General features: G+C 45.0%; 1 protein-coding gene and 1 non-coding gene across 2 annotated transcripts in view; one reads left to right on the top strand and one right to left on the bottom strand.

Moving 5' to 3' along the window:
• Nucleotides 1–15,093, bottom strand: part of LOC126162667 (rho-related GTP-binding protein RhoE-like) — a 280,013-nt gene that overhangs the window by 129,025 nt on the left and 135,895 nt on the right. The window lies entirely within an intron of this gene.
• Trnat-ugu (transfer RNA threonine (anticodon UGU)) lies at nucleotides 2,720–2,794 on the top strand. The gene has a single exon. It is a non-coding gene; the product is annotated as a tRNA-Thr (tRNA).

Below are 15,093 nucleotides of genomic sequence, written 5' to 3' on the forward strand. Positions count from 1 at the left end.
GCCCCACGTGTTGAGCAATTCGGCGGTACGTCCACCCGGCCTCCCGCATGCCCACTATGCGCCCTCGCTCAAAGTCCGTCAACTGCACATACGGTTCACGTCCACGCTGTCGCGGCATGCTACCAGTGTTAAAGACTGCGATGGAGCTCCGTATGCCACGGCAAACTGGCTGACACTGACGGCGGCGGTGCACAAATGCTGCGCAGCTAGCGCCATTCGACGGCCAACACTGCGGTTCCTGGTGTGTCCGCTGTGCCGTGCGTGTGATCATTGCTTGTACAGCCCTCTCGCAGTGTCCGGAGCAAGTATGGTGGGTCTGACACACCGGTGTCAATGTGTTCTTTTTTCCATTTCGAGGAGTGTAATACAACCTCGTGCTTGTGTACGGCGGGGACAAGCCACACAGGCATTCAGGAAGGGTTTCGGCTTTAAGGCAGGACACCGGGACACAGTTTTGTAATCAAAAATTCAGAAGCACACCTCCGCCACCGTCGGCAGTCGAAATGTGGCAATTTTTTTCCCACTATACTGATCTGAATTGGCTATCTCCGGGTCAGCTACGGCTGTGCATTAGCGACCTCGGCTGTGGAGGGGAGTTAACACAGTCCTCGACGACTGCGGACACCACACACAGCTTCAGCATCAGAGCTTCAGTGCAAAAAACCCGCTGCTGACAGAGCCGACGCAGGTGGGGGTACTGTGTATACTACATGTGGCGCCGAGTGCATCGCCGCGCTACGCTCTCTCCCTCCCCCCCCCCCCCCCCCTCTCTCTCTCTCTCTCTCACACACACACACACACACACACACACACACACACACTACAATATGGTAAGCACACTCCACAATGAACGACGCATCTCTACGAAGAACGGTAATGCCTCTCCGCTGGAGAGATACAGCGTTCAGATAAAAGACAGACATCTGTTGGAATCGTTTTGGCAAAGCGTGCAGTACATCTGTGAAAAAAAAATGCACACAACACGCAAAAGTGACTGACTAAACGACAGCGTTTGAAGTCTTCCCCACCTCTCGCTTTCTATCTTTGGGATCCAATGGTATCGTGAAGTTCCATACGTCAATTCCGTGTAGGTCCTCCTTATTTTTCTTTCTAGGGGTAGCCACTCCACTATCTTCTCGGGATATATGTCCAAGGACATTAAAGACCCCAAACCCCCTGCACCGTTTCCTTTCAGTTGTTCCTGTAATATCTCTTGCTAATGCCAATTCTATCTCTTATTTTTGATTTCTTACCCGATCCCCTCTTGTTACTCTACGTCAGTGCCTCTTGTACTTAGTTTGCGTTCCTCTTAATTTCTTTATATTCTTCTTCGTGATTTCCAACATTCCGCTCCATGTACACGTAAATTTTCACTTACTTTACGAGATATACTGTGGACTGATTCCAGTTCAAGTGGCTTTCCATCTACAGATAGGCCAAAGTATTACATACTTGCAGCTGTAATGTGGAGTTAAAGTGCACCCCATGAATGAAGGAAAAAATAAAGCGTAGGTAATTATCGAACACTCCTTGTATTATAGTCTGTACACACAATAAAGAGAATTTCGTTATTTGGTATCCTTCTTCGTGTTGCAATTTTAATGGCTAGCACTGCAGTATGAAGCTAAGGACTCGGAAAATCTGGAAAAGCATGTAGATGTTCTGTTTGCATTCGTTACCAGAACTCAAACCTCAAGCACTACTGATGATGGAAATACGCAGAAATGTTCTTTCATAGGTTGTATCCACTAAGAATATCGCTGACGCTGTCAGACGGCATGAGCAAAGTGTGTGTTCCTCCGGCGAGGACACGTGCGCGTCGCACGCACGGGACGTCCTTTTATAGAAGCGCAGCTGGGGACGCGCCACGTGTGTCCCCGTATCTGAGTGAGTTTGCAGTTCGTCGAGCAGCTCGCCTGGTGAGAGCTAAGTCGGGAGACAATGCTACCACAAACAATCTCTGCAAATAGACCTAGCAGCAGCCGGCTATTTTAATTCCTCGAGAAGTCCTAGGTAGCGAAACAGAGGATAAAAGTGGTGGACACTGCAGCTGCACAAGTGCGGCCATAGAAATTAACTTCCTTGATATGAGGAATATTTGTCAAGATGACCACTTTTTTATGAAATTATAATGAAATCAAGACACTTAAACTTCCGAAAGTCGTTGATATAGATCAACGGGGACAGTTGGAAATGCATGCCCCGATAGGGACTCGAACCCGGGATCTCATGCTTACATGGCATACGTGCTATCCATCTGAGGCACCGAGGGCACAGAGGATAGTGTGACTGCAGGAATTTATTCCTTGCACGCTCCCCCTGAGACCCACATTCCCAACTTAATGTCCACACACTACATTCGTAGTGCCCCTACCCATTACACTCATTACTGGCGGCAGACAATCTTACCGAGTCCCGTAAGAGTTCAGGCAATGCGTGATCATCAGCACAGAAGGTCGATGGCCGGTTAGCCTTAACTATATAAAGATCTGTTCCATCGGACATGCTCTCTAGAATGTAATGATAATGAAATCAAGACCCTTAAGCTGCCAACAGGTGTTGCTATACATCTTAAGGGACTCCGTAAGCTTGTCTGCCGCGAGTAATGAGTGTAATTGGCAGGGGCACTACGAATGTAGTGTGTGGACATTAAGTTGGAAATGTGGGTCTCACAGCAATCGTGCAAGAGATAAATCCCTGCTGTAGCACTATCCTCTGAGCCCTCGGTGGCTCAGATGGATAGAGCGTCTACCATGTAAGCAGGAGATCCCGGGTTCGAGTCCCGGTCGAGGCACACATTTTCAAGTATCCCCGTTGATGTATATCAACGCCTGTCAGCAGCTTAGGGTCTTGATTTCATTATAATTTCATTCTAGAAAGCTGCACGGTCTGAAAGAACAGATGGTATGTTCTTTCGGACAGAAAGAACAGATACCATCTTCATATCATAGTTTCTTTTATGTTGGAATATCTGTTATTCTATTTTATTTTTGTACAAATAAAGGTATGAATGGCGCTAATACTAGAGCTGTGCACAGTAAATGATTTCATAGGCAAGATCGATAAGAAAAGATGAAACAAGAAGTTCACAAATGAATCGGTTACGGTGAGAAATCGTGCACACATTTGAACAGGAAAAACATTGGAATAATCTTAAGGAAATTTATTTCATCAAGAAACGAAACAGCTCACGAAACTCTTGTAAGACTGTTTCTTGAGCAGTGTTTATCAGTTTGGTACCTTTACTAGACTGGATTATTAGCAGAGCTGGAGAAAGGAAGCAAAGAACATTACATGGCTTAACGTCCCGTCGACATCGAGGTCATTGGAGATGGAGAACAGGCTGTGACTCTTCAAGGAGGGGAAGGAAATCGGCCATGCCCTTTTCAAAGCAACCATCCCGCATTTGCCTGGAGCGATTTGGAAAAATCACTGAAAACCCAATCTGGATGCCCAGACGGGGATTTGAACCGTCATTTTCCTGAATGCGGAATCTATCGTCCTAATCACTGCGTCACCTCGCTCGGTGAGGTCGAGAAGATGTAACGAAGAGCGCCACGTTTCAACACAGGATCGTTTACTAAATGAGAGAGCGTTAGGGAGATCTTCAACAAACTCCAGTGGTCGGCCGCTGTGGCTGAGCGGTTCTAGGCGCTTCCGTCCGAATCAGCGTTGCTGCTACGGTCGCAGGTTCGAATCCTGCTCCGGATATGGATGTGTGTGATGTCTTTAGGTTAGTTAGGTTTAAATAGTTCTAAGTTCTAGGGGACTGATGACCTCAGTCCAATAGTGCTTAGAGCCATTTGAACCATTTTTTGAAACTCCAGTGGCAGACTCTACAAGTCAGATGTTGTTTATCACGGATGGATTTATGACAGAAATAAAGAAAGCTTATGTTCGCAGGAAATGTCGCGTTAACATATTACGAGGTGCATTCAAGTTCTAAGGCCTCCGATTTTTTTTCTCCGGACTGGAAAGAGACAGAAACATGTGCATTGTTTTAAAATGAGGCCGCGTTCATTGTCAGTACGTCCCAGAGATGGCAGCACCGTATGGCAGATGGAATTTTACCGCCAGCGGCGAGAATGAGAACTGTTTTAAATACTTAAAATGGCGACGTTTTCCTTACTTGAATAGCGTGCAATCATTCGTTTTCTGAATTTGCGTGGTGTGAAACCAATTGAAATTCATCGACAGTTGAAGGAGACATGTGGTGATGGAGTTATGGATGTGTCGAAAGTGCGTTCGTGGGTGCGACAGTTTAATGAAGGCAGAACATCGTGTGACAACAAACCGAAACAACCTCCGGCTCGCACAAGCTGGTCTGACGACATGATCGAGAAAGTGGAGAGAATTGTTTTGGGGGATCGCCGAATGACTGTTGAACAGATCGCCTCCAGAGTTGGCATTTTTGTGGGTTCTGAGCACACAATCCTGCATGACGACCTGAAAATGCGAAAAGTGTCATCCAGGTGGGTGCCACGAATGCTGACGGACGACCACACGGCTGCCCATGTGGCATGTTGCCAAGTAATGTTGACGCGCAATGACAGCAGGAATGGGACTTTGTGACAATGGATGAGACGTGGATGCCATTTTTCAATCCAGAAACAAAGCGCCAGTCAGCTCAGTGGAAGCACACAGATTCACCGCCACCAAAAAAATTTCGGGTAACCACCAGTGCTGAAAAAATGATGATGTCCATGTTCTGGGACAGCGAGGGCGTAATCCTTACCCATTGCGCTCCAAAGGGCACTACGGCAACAGTTGCATCCTACGAAAATGTTTTGAAGAACAAATTCCTTCCTGCACTGCAACAAAAACGTCCGGGAAGGGCTGCGCGTGTGCTGTTTCACTAAGACAACGCACCCGCACGTCGAACTAACGTTACGTAACAGTTTCTACGTGGTAACAACTTTGAAGTGATTCCTCATGCTTCCTTCTCACCTGACCTGGCTCCTAGTGACTTTTGGCTTTTTCCAACAATGAAAGACACTCTCCGTGGCCGCACATTCACCGGCCGTGCTGCTATTGCCTCAGCGACTTTCCAGTGGTGAAAACAGACTCCTAAAGAAGCCTTCGCCGCTGCCATGGAATCATGGCGTCAGCGTTGTGAAAAATGTGTACGTCTGCAGGGCGATTACGTCGAGAAGTAACGCCAGTTTCATCGATTTCAGGTGAGTAGTTAATTAGAAAAAAAATCGGAGGGCTTAGAACTTGAATGCACCTCGTACTTCCTCCCTCCAAAGTCTCGCAGAATGAGCACGAACAGAAGCTCTGAGGAAATGGAGTTCACACGGCGATCTACGAACAGCCGTTGTTTCCAGTCTCTGTTTGCGGGTTGTACATGTAAGGGGAGGCGAGTGGGCGGAGGCTGTGACGATGATACCCTTCGTCACATATCGTAAAGTGGCCTGCAGATAGTGGATGCAGGTGATGATGTAGACGCAGATGGTGTACGCCAAGTTTTCACCGTGTTGAGTATGGGAGAAGGTAGAGAAATTTCGACACTCGAGAAAACGAAAGCTAGCAATGTCACGGTACGGAGGGAAGAAGAGGCTGTGTTCCCTCACTGTGACATACTTTACTTCGAGTATGACAATCCCGCCCTCCTGGCATCGTCACGCAGTTGTCAAGCTCTGGTAAATAAATATGGCGTCTCCCACACAGCCTAACGCGTGCTCTTTTTGTTGCCAGTTCGGCGACTTGGAATATGAGTTTCACCACTTATTTACTAAAAGTAGGTCCACTCTTGGCCTCGCGAGTCTGAGTGAATCCCATGAGCTTCTCATCAAATTATCTGAGATGGTTGCTGGGAATCAGACTAACGCGAGCCAACGTCGTAGACATTAAACCACAGAATCAGTGCTAGCACCGTTATTGTGTATTTAAGGTAGCAACATCAGTAGTTACTTCTGTTCCTGATGGATAGTACGGCAGTAACAGGAAAGATAATGAGTAAATAAATATTCACGACTAACACAGACGGAACACCAAATGAACTTTACACAATGAGGCCAGTGTGAACTGGGCATGTCAAGGTTTCTGTTATCCCGTAAATCATTTGAAGCAGCAAAGAGCGAGATGAAAAAGGCACCCAGCGAGAACAGTTACCGATTGTTAAGAATTAACTGTGGAAACAGTACTGATATATCAACAGTACGCTCTGATATAATCTTGTACCCCACGTACCGTGGACGAGTCCGATGTTACATCACTGCGTCATATTGCTAAGTTCTAGCTCAGAGGTGACGGTTCCCTCCGCTATGCTCAGAGAGAGTGTAATATTTCTGGCTTATTCAGCCATCATATTACGCTCCAGGAAGCTATTCCCAGGGCAGTGGAGATGCAAGAAGCATAGAGATGACGCAATGTGCGATGAGGTACCGGTGACAGATGTTAGATTCGGTACCATTCCCGTGAGAAAGACCGCCTGCATGATGCTGCTGCTCTGTGATTGGCTGCTGTGTTCGACGGTAGGGCGCCAGAACAAACTTAAGTTGCTATTATTAATTAAACCTGTCATCCAAATTACTTCATTTTTTTTAAATAAACATCTCTCAACAGCCAGCTATCAGTCAAAGTATTACTAAAACAAAAGACTGACGATATTACTGCCGATGCACTTCGGTGGCGTTCGGATCACGCCTTGCTGGTTTGGCGCACGAAGTGTCTCGGTCAGTCCGGCTCTCCAGTTCTGACCGTTCCAGTAGACAGACATGTTTTCTGTTATAGCAGTATTTGTTTCATGCAATTTTATTTACTACAGTTCCGACCGTCGCTAGGTACAGACATGTTGTCTGTAATAATAGTATTTGATTCATGTAATTTTATTCTCCAGTTCTGACGGTTCCAGTAGACAGACATGTTGTCTGTGGCAGGATGTATTTCATGTTATTTCAGCCAGATATAATGACTGTGGAAAGATATGTTGAATATGTTGTGATCAAGAATAGTTTCTCGTGTCTATATCAATAAAAACGCGAGTGGCATCCCAAATGAGTTATAGTCTATTCGTAACAGCAGTTCCTTGCGAAGTTAATTTCCGCCCCAAGAAAAAGAATCCACGACCTGCGTGCTGTTTTCTACGCTGGGGACATCATCATCATGAAGATAGCAGGTTAGTGAAGTGTACAAGAACTTATGTATTCCACACAGGGCAGTGGAAACAACTAGTCACCTCACGTGTACTGCCTGCACAGTACAAATGTCCTCAGTGATACGTCCTCTGCAGTAATGCAGAGGAGGTAAAGAAGGATGAAACTATTAACACTACCTCACTTTTATTCCTTTCTTCTTGCCGTAAGAGAAAGAGGGAGAGAGAGTTACCTTACAGTGCACCGATGACAAGCTACCGGAGCCGCCGCGCCGCTCCGACAGTGAGCGTTCGTGTGACGTAACGCCGTTGGCAACACGCCGCCTCAGGTGTCAGCTGGCGACAATCCGGCGCGGAACACAACACTCTACTGCCCACCACGTCACTTCGTGGTGCGTGCGTGGACTGACGCTGACGTAAACAAGCATACTAGCGGCCCCTTTTTCCGTATTTTTTCACTTCAGTTGGTGACCGTGTCACATGTCCAAAGGAGGCACCCTTCCATGGAGCCTTGTACTCAAAAGACAAGGAAGGAGCTGAAATTATTGTTTCCTCGAGAAATTATTACAGGAAATAGTGGCAGCTGGTCGTCCGGTTACGGTATTTTTTACTACAAATTTTTCTTCCGTTTACAGTATTTTTACTACATTTTTTTCTCCATAATCACTTCGTAGAATGCAATAGAATGTTGGTCACTACAATCCGAAATGGATAGTCACTAGAAAAAGAAGAAGAATAAGAAGAAGAAAACAGAGAGCAATGACACATGCTAAGATTATTTCAAATTTTGGATACCGGTTTCGATGTTAAAGGACCACATACAGTTGTGGGTCACTATCTTAGTTTCGCTATGTGCCAACGGCCATGAGCGAAGGAAAGAAGGAAGATTATGCTGAGGTGACAAAAAGCATGGGATACCTCCTAATATCGTGTCGGAGTTCCTTTTCCCCGGCATGATGTAGCAATTTGACGTGGCATTCACTCAACAAGTCGTTGAAAGTCCTCAGCAAAAATACTGAGCCATACTACCTCTATAACCGTCCATAATCACGTGTTTCCCGTGCAGAATTTTGTGCACGAACTAACCTCTCGATTATGTCCCATGCTGTTCAAAGGGATTCATGTCGGGCGATCTGGGTGATCAAACCGTTCGCCTGAATTGTCCAGATTGTTTTCCGAAACAATTGCGAAAAATTGTGACCGGGTTACATGGCGAATTATGATCGGTAAAAATTCTATCGTTGTTTGGGTACATGAAGTCCATGAATGGCTGCAAATAGTTTGGTTGAGTTCATGGCCGGCCGGAGTGGCCGAGCTGTTTTAGGCGCTACAGTCTGGAACCGCACGACCGCTACGGTCGCAGGTTCGAATCCTGCCTCGGGCATGGATGTGTGTGATGTCCTTAGGTTAGTTAGGTTTAAGAAATTCTGAGTTCTAGGGGACTGATGACCTCAGAAGTTAAGTCCCATAGTGCTCAGAGCCATTTGAATCATTTGAGTTCATTTAAACATAGTCCACATTATTATGGAGCCACCATCAGCGTGCATAGTGCCTTGTTGACCACTTGAGTCCATGGCTCATCTGACTAGGTCATGGTTTTCCAATCGTCTAGGGTCCAACCGGTATGGTCAAGGACTCAGGCGATGTGTGCTGTCGTAAAGGATAAGTTCCTCGTTCGTCCCACATTACTTTCTGCTGATATTTCACGCAATGGTGCTTGTCTGTTAGCACTGACAACTCTACGCAAACGCCGCTGCTCTCAGTCGTTAAGTGAAGGCCGTTGGCCACTCCACTGTCCGTGGTGAGAGGTAATGCCTGTAATTTGGTATTGCACACTCTTGACAGTGTGGGCCACAGAATACGGAATTCATTAACGATTTCCAAAATGGACTGTCCCATGCATCTAACTCCAACTATCACTCCGCATTTAAAATTTGTTAATTCCCATCGTGGGATCATAACCACGTCGGAAACCTTTTCACATGAATCACCTCAGTATAAATGATAGTTCCGCCAAAGCGCTACCCTTTTATACCTCGTGTACGTTATACTATAGCCACCCGTATATGTGCTTATCGCTATCCCATGACTTTCGTCACCTCAGTGTATAGTGTTTAACGTCCCATCGTCGACGAAGTCATTAGAGAGGGAGAACAAGCTCGGATTGGGAAAGAACAAGGAAGGGTATCGGCCTTGCCCTTTGAAAGGAATCATCCCAGAACTTGCCTTAAGTGATTTAGGGATATCACGGGAAACCTAAATCAGTGTGGCCGAACGGGGATTTGAGCCGCTGTCATCCCGAGTATGAGTCCAGTGTTTTACCACTGACGCCGAAAATAATTATTTTCCATTTAATTAGTTATTATCATTGCAGAATAGTATCTCCTGAGATTAGAAATGTTTACACAAGGAATGTTTAGTGTCTGAGAATGGCTGATTATGATCGAAAATTGTAGCATAAAAAAAACCTCTTTATCGGCTGACGGTATTTTCAAAATCACTTCCTTTTATATATATCTAACTGGCGTGGAGCACAGTTTATCGAAAATGTTGGAAAGCGATTTAAGGCAGCTCGCAGCCGAGCCCAACTGAACAGTACGATTGTTGAACAAACATCATCGTGCAGCTATTTGGATAGTCAAACTGACCTAGAAATAGTTTCATTAGCAAAGCAAAACACGTTGAGCATTTGGTTCCAGACACAGCCTTTGAATTTATATACGAAGAAGTGTGAAGGGGAGAATAAAGTAGGCTGTATCGCGTGGTTAGTGAGAATTTCACCAATTCTCAAATAGTTCAGTTAGTAAAGATATGAATATCCAAATGTTTTCAAATGTTAATGTATAGTCCGAAGTTTCTAACTATAAACAAACTAAACTACATACTAGCGAAAGCATGTAACCAAAGATATAGTCAAACTGCTAGCATTACTCACGTTGAGCATTTTTTGTTGTCTAATTTTTCTTGTACATGACTTTCACCTCTTTTTTTAGTCCTTCGTCAAATATAAACTGATGAGTGGATCACAGAAGCCTCACCACTGGCACTATTAGGAAGGATAATAGATTTACAAACAGAATGCGTTACCTGTCTTAAGTTCCCGTCAAGCAGCTGGCATTGAATGCTGCAGTTCGGTAATATGTCATGCACTGTTACAGCGCTGTAGTGTATCAGTCAGTGTAGATTCTTCCACAGCATTACGGTCGGTTGACTACAGTGCAAGTATACAAATATAGGGTAAACATAAACAGCCTGCAAAGCTTGTGAGGGTGTTGTAGGGTCGGATGTGCTGAGAAAGAAAAAAATTTGTACGCTACGCCATTTTCGAGTTAATTAGAATTGGAGTTAGCCAATCAGGCTGTTACACGTTCTTTAGATTAAGGTGGTATGGCGTCAGGTATCTGGTCGCACGAAGAACTGCCAAAGAATCATCAGACGCGGACCCTGCAAAGTCGAATAACATAAGAACATAAAAAGAAACAATTTTCTGCTACTAGCTATATTTTAATGGCTAATTAAGAGCATATGTAATAATTTCAGGATTTTCCGTTGTCATTTGGTGAAAAATTGCAAAACCTAATGGTCAAAATGTTCATAGCAATGTTGTATCTCCATCTCATGATGTTTTTTCTTACTACCAGCAGTTGTCAGAAACTATGAAAAAGTGAATATAAAATTATTCGCTCGTATCTGAACGCTACCTTGCAGCACTAGTATGCCTGCTAGGTAATAAGCAAAGTTTTTCAAGAATTTTTGTTCTTTTTTGTAAGAAACTGATCTTCACTTCCGCTAACACTTGTAATATTAAGCGTTCCAGCATAATGCCCCACCCCTTTCCTTTTTACCTCAAAACCAGGATACGTTGTTGAATATAAACAACCACGGGTCGTGAATAAAGGTAATTAAGTGCATACCTAGCTATAACTTACAGAGTTACTTCTAGGAGCGGTGACGAATTTGAATTATTTTGTCCATCATTTTTTATGTATTCAGCTGTCAGTTGTTTGAGACACTCGTGTTATCGCGCTCGGACATAAACATTTCTTACTGAAAAAGAAACCCACTTCTTTGTGCTGCCGCGTAGGATGGCTACAGGTGAGTACTCTTACGTCCAGCTTCGAAGCACGTGTGTAGGCGTTACGTGTGGGCCTGGATTGCGTCAATCTGGCGACCACTTAAGATGATGCGTCGCACCAGGGCCCCACACGTGGCCATCACAAACTTTCTCCCGCCCACGCTTCAACAACGAGTTTCCACCGAGAGCATTATCGCCGATGTCAAGCTCCAGCCAAAGGCTGCGCCACGACGTCGTCCATCATGTCCGCAGACACCTGGCGCTCTCTGGATACTTGCTCAGGAACTGAAAGTAAACGCCATCTATGAAATAAAATTTCTGGCTCTTTACAAGAATATTGGCCAAGTTGAACGTATGTGGTGAATTGAAAGTGTATACCACATTGCAATTTCTAGCCCACATACATGCCTTGATCTGAATTGGTGGAATGCTACCGGCGAAACATCGAAGTCTAGGTCCTACAGTTTCACCTTCTGAAAATATTTCAATGCTCTATTTTGCAGGCCGGCCGCGGTGGTCTAGCGGTTCTAAGCGCTCAGTCCGGAGCCGCGCGACTGCTACGGTCGCAGGTTCGAATCCTGCCTCGGGCATGGATGTGTGTGATGTCCTTAGGTTAGTTAGGTTTAAGTAGTTCTAAGTTCTAGGGGACTTATGACCATAGATGTTAAGTCCCATAGTGCTCAGAGCCATTTGAACCATTTTATTTTGCACAAGACCAGGTACGACGCATGGTTGTTGTCGATCCCTTTTCGTACTTTCAGTTAACCTGATGATGCCCTACCATCATGCAACCTGGAAATGTTTATTTTTTTATTTTTTTAAATATTAATCGCGTTATAAGTATACTGTACCACAGCGGCACAATGGATTGGAATAAATTTTACTTTGAATGAGTTCATTTTGGGTCTTATGCATTGTCATTTCGAAAGTAAAAACAACCATTAACAAAACACTATCTGGTTTGTGGACGTCCAATCAGTATTCAAGAACTCCATGTGATTGCCGAGAAGCCTTGGATGCAGCAGCGAAAAGTAAGAGAGGTTATTCACATGATTAAATCCCCCAGCCACATGAACAGAGTGTCTAACTACTATCCGTCGACGTCCTGGCAGTCGGAAGTCCGGAATCACCAGCGTAAACAAGCGGCCGCAAGAGAGGTAACGTGCGCCATCGATGCCCTGCTGCAGGCCGCGCGGGGTAGCCGCGCAGTCTCAAGCGCCATGTCACTGTCCTTGCGGTTTCCCCCGTCAGAGGTTCGAGTCCTTCCTCGGGCATGGGTGTGTGTGTTGTCCGTAGCGTAAGTTAAATTAAGTTAGATTAAGAAGTGTGTAGGCTTAGGGACCGATAACCTCAGCAGTTTGGACCCATAAGACCTTACCACAAATTTCCAAATTTTCCCTGCTGCAGGGAAACGTTGTCTCTGGGTGCAAGCTGATGGTTCGCTGTTGCCTGCCAATACAAGTACCCTTCTGTACAACCACTACTCCGAGGGATCTTGATTAGGAACTATCTGATTACGGCCCTCGTAACGAAATTGTGACGTCAGACTAGTTACCTTGGCCAACATAAATCGCGACTGCTCTGCTACGTCCGGGCCAGGGGGTAAATCAGTTTGTCAAAGCACGGGTACCCACTAAAGTCCTTAACTTCGTCGTATATTATCGAGAGCGTGAGTCTTTAAACGCACTGCTACGAAGTATTAAAGTAGTCTCAAACAGTAACTCGCTTTCCCTGCTGGAGACGGGCGCTGTAACTTCCAATACCTGTAGTGTCACTTGTTTTGACATACGCCACAGGGACCGTATATTTCGTTGACTCCGAGTTCCAGTATACGATGTCGGATGTCACCGACATGGGACTGTATTCAGGGAAGACCATCCACAGCAACCGGCAGTTTAGTCAACTTGAAAATGACCGCGGCAAACACGGCTGAAACGTCAGTTTCAGTAGCTGTTTTAGTCTCTAAATGACGCGGCCTAATGCCCAAACGATTCTATTCAAATTAACACTGCCCGTGGACGCTTACTCATTTATATCATCTGCTTCCTTGTTTCACTCTTCTCGTTACATAAGAGTTCACCTATTTTACTCTTCTTCCACTCCCTTTTCGTACACGACCTCCTCATTAGTTGCAGTTTTAGTTGCAGCAGATGTTCCGAGGTTCTTGCTGTTCTTCTACTCCAGCATTCTTATTCATCTATTCACACTTCTAAAATCATACTTATGAAATGCTTCTTTGTCCCCTTCAGACATACAAAATGATTTATTTTATTTTATTCATGTCCCAAATGCCCAAATTTTGCTTCTACATAACGTGCATTTGCTGCAAGTGCCGCTTGCATTATAATGCCGCTTGCATTATAATTTCTGAGGAGTGAAAACTGTCACATGGAATTCAAATACATCGTTCAAGCTAGATACTTTGTTTTGCCGAATGACTGGATTTAGCCAAAACCTGATAAGCATTAGTACGACTCACGTGAGAAACACTGTATATTGAAAGTTGTTACTGGAAGTATCTTTAGTAAATTTTCAAAGTAAGATAATTTTTTGAAACCACTGATGTTGTTTTCAATTCTCTACCTCACAGTTCAGAGCCGGCCGGTGTGGCCGTGCGGTTCTAGGCGCTTCAGTTTGGAACCGTGTGACCGCTACGGTCGCAGGTTCGAATCCTGCCTCGGGCATGGATGTGTGTGATGTTCTTAGGTTAGTTAGGTTTAATTAGTTCTAAGTTCTAGGCGACTGATGACCTCAGAAGTCAAGTCGCATAGTGCTCAGAGCCATTTTGAACCACAGTTCAGAACTGTCCTTCAATAGACATTAGAACGAAAAAAAGATTCAAGTTCGTAATACGAACCCATTTTATGGTATTCCTTGAAATGTGGCTTATTTTAATATTTATTTAATAACAGTGAATAATTTAGTTTTCTGTTTTACGTACACAGTTATTGCTCATGAATACACTTCTTTCTCTCGCGTGGTCCGAGGCGCCTTGCAACGGTTCGCGCTGGTCCCCCTGTAGAAGGTTCGAGTTCGCCCCCCTGCGTGTGTTGTGCTTAGCGTAAGGTAGTTAAAGTTAGAGTAGTATGTAAGCCTAGGGACCGATGACGTCAGCAGTTTGGTCTCATAGGAACTTACCATCACCACTACCACTTGCTTCTCTATTCTTTCAATTCTTTTAGTGCTATCCTTGCTAGACGATTGATTACGTTCGTGCTTGCTGCCTGGTGTCGTAAGAGTATCTCTTTTCTGGGTGATAATATGATTCTCGCTTCTGGCTGTTCTTTGTGTACAAGCAGGTTAGAAAATCGACTAGTTTTATGGAGGAGTGTATTTCAGATTCCTGTCTGATTATTTTGATTTAGGTGTTTCGTGGTTTCTTTGAACCTCTTCAAGCGAATGCCAGTAGGAATGCTTCACCAAAGTCCCGGCCAATTCCCTGCTCTATCCTTGTCCTGTCTCTCTAATGACGGTCTCGGCGGGACACTAAGGTCTAACATCCGCGCTTTCCTTCATTCTATGTAGGGGCACATTTTTCCTGCGCATTCTAACTGGCAAAACTTCCCCTGTTATTTCAGTAACGTTAACGGAACACATAACAGTTGATAGTCCACCCACAGGTGTACAAAGAGGAGCTCAGACGCATAGTGGTAAGGCTATTAGGGCTAGATACAAACACCTTGTTCCGCTTTCGCCACAGCACACACAATTTGGAACTGTTGTGAGCGCTAACAGCGTGACCTACTTTCTGCTGCGTAAGGCGAAAGCAAACTGAGTCACGCACGTTTGCGTAATGGAGTTATTGTGGGCGTCCAGAACGCGCTCATCTGAACGTTTTTGGTAAAACGAGTCGTAGGCTGCGTGAATCACGTGGCCTCTCCGCCGCGGGATGCTGGCGGTTCGCTCTGTAAGTACAGTGACC

The sequence above is a fragment of the Schistocerca cancellata genome, chromosome 2 (assembly GCF_023864275.1).
Source record: "Schistocerca cancellata isolate TAMUIC-IGC-003103 chromosome 2, iqSchCanc2.1, whole genome shotgun sequence".
In the NCBI taxonomy this organism is placed as follows: Eukaryota; Metazoa; Arthropoda; class Insecta; order Orthoptera; family Acrididae; genus Schistocerca; species Schistocerca cancellata.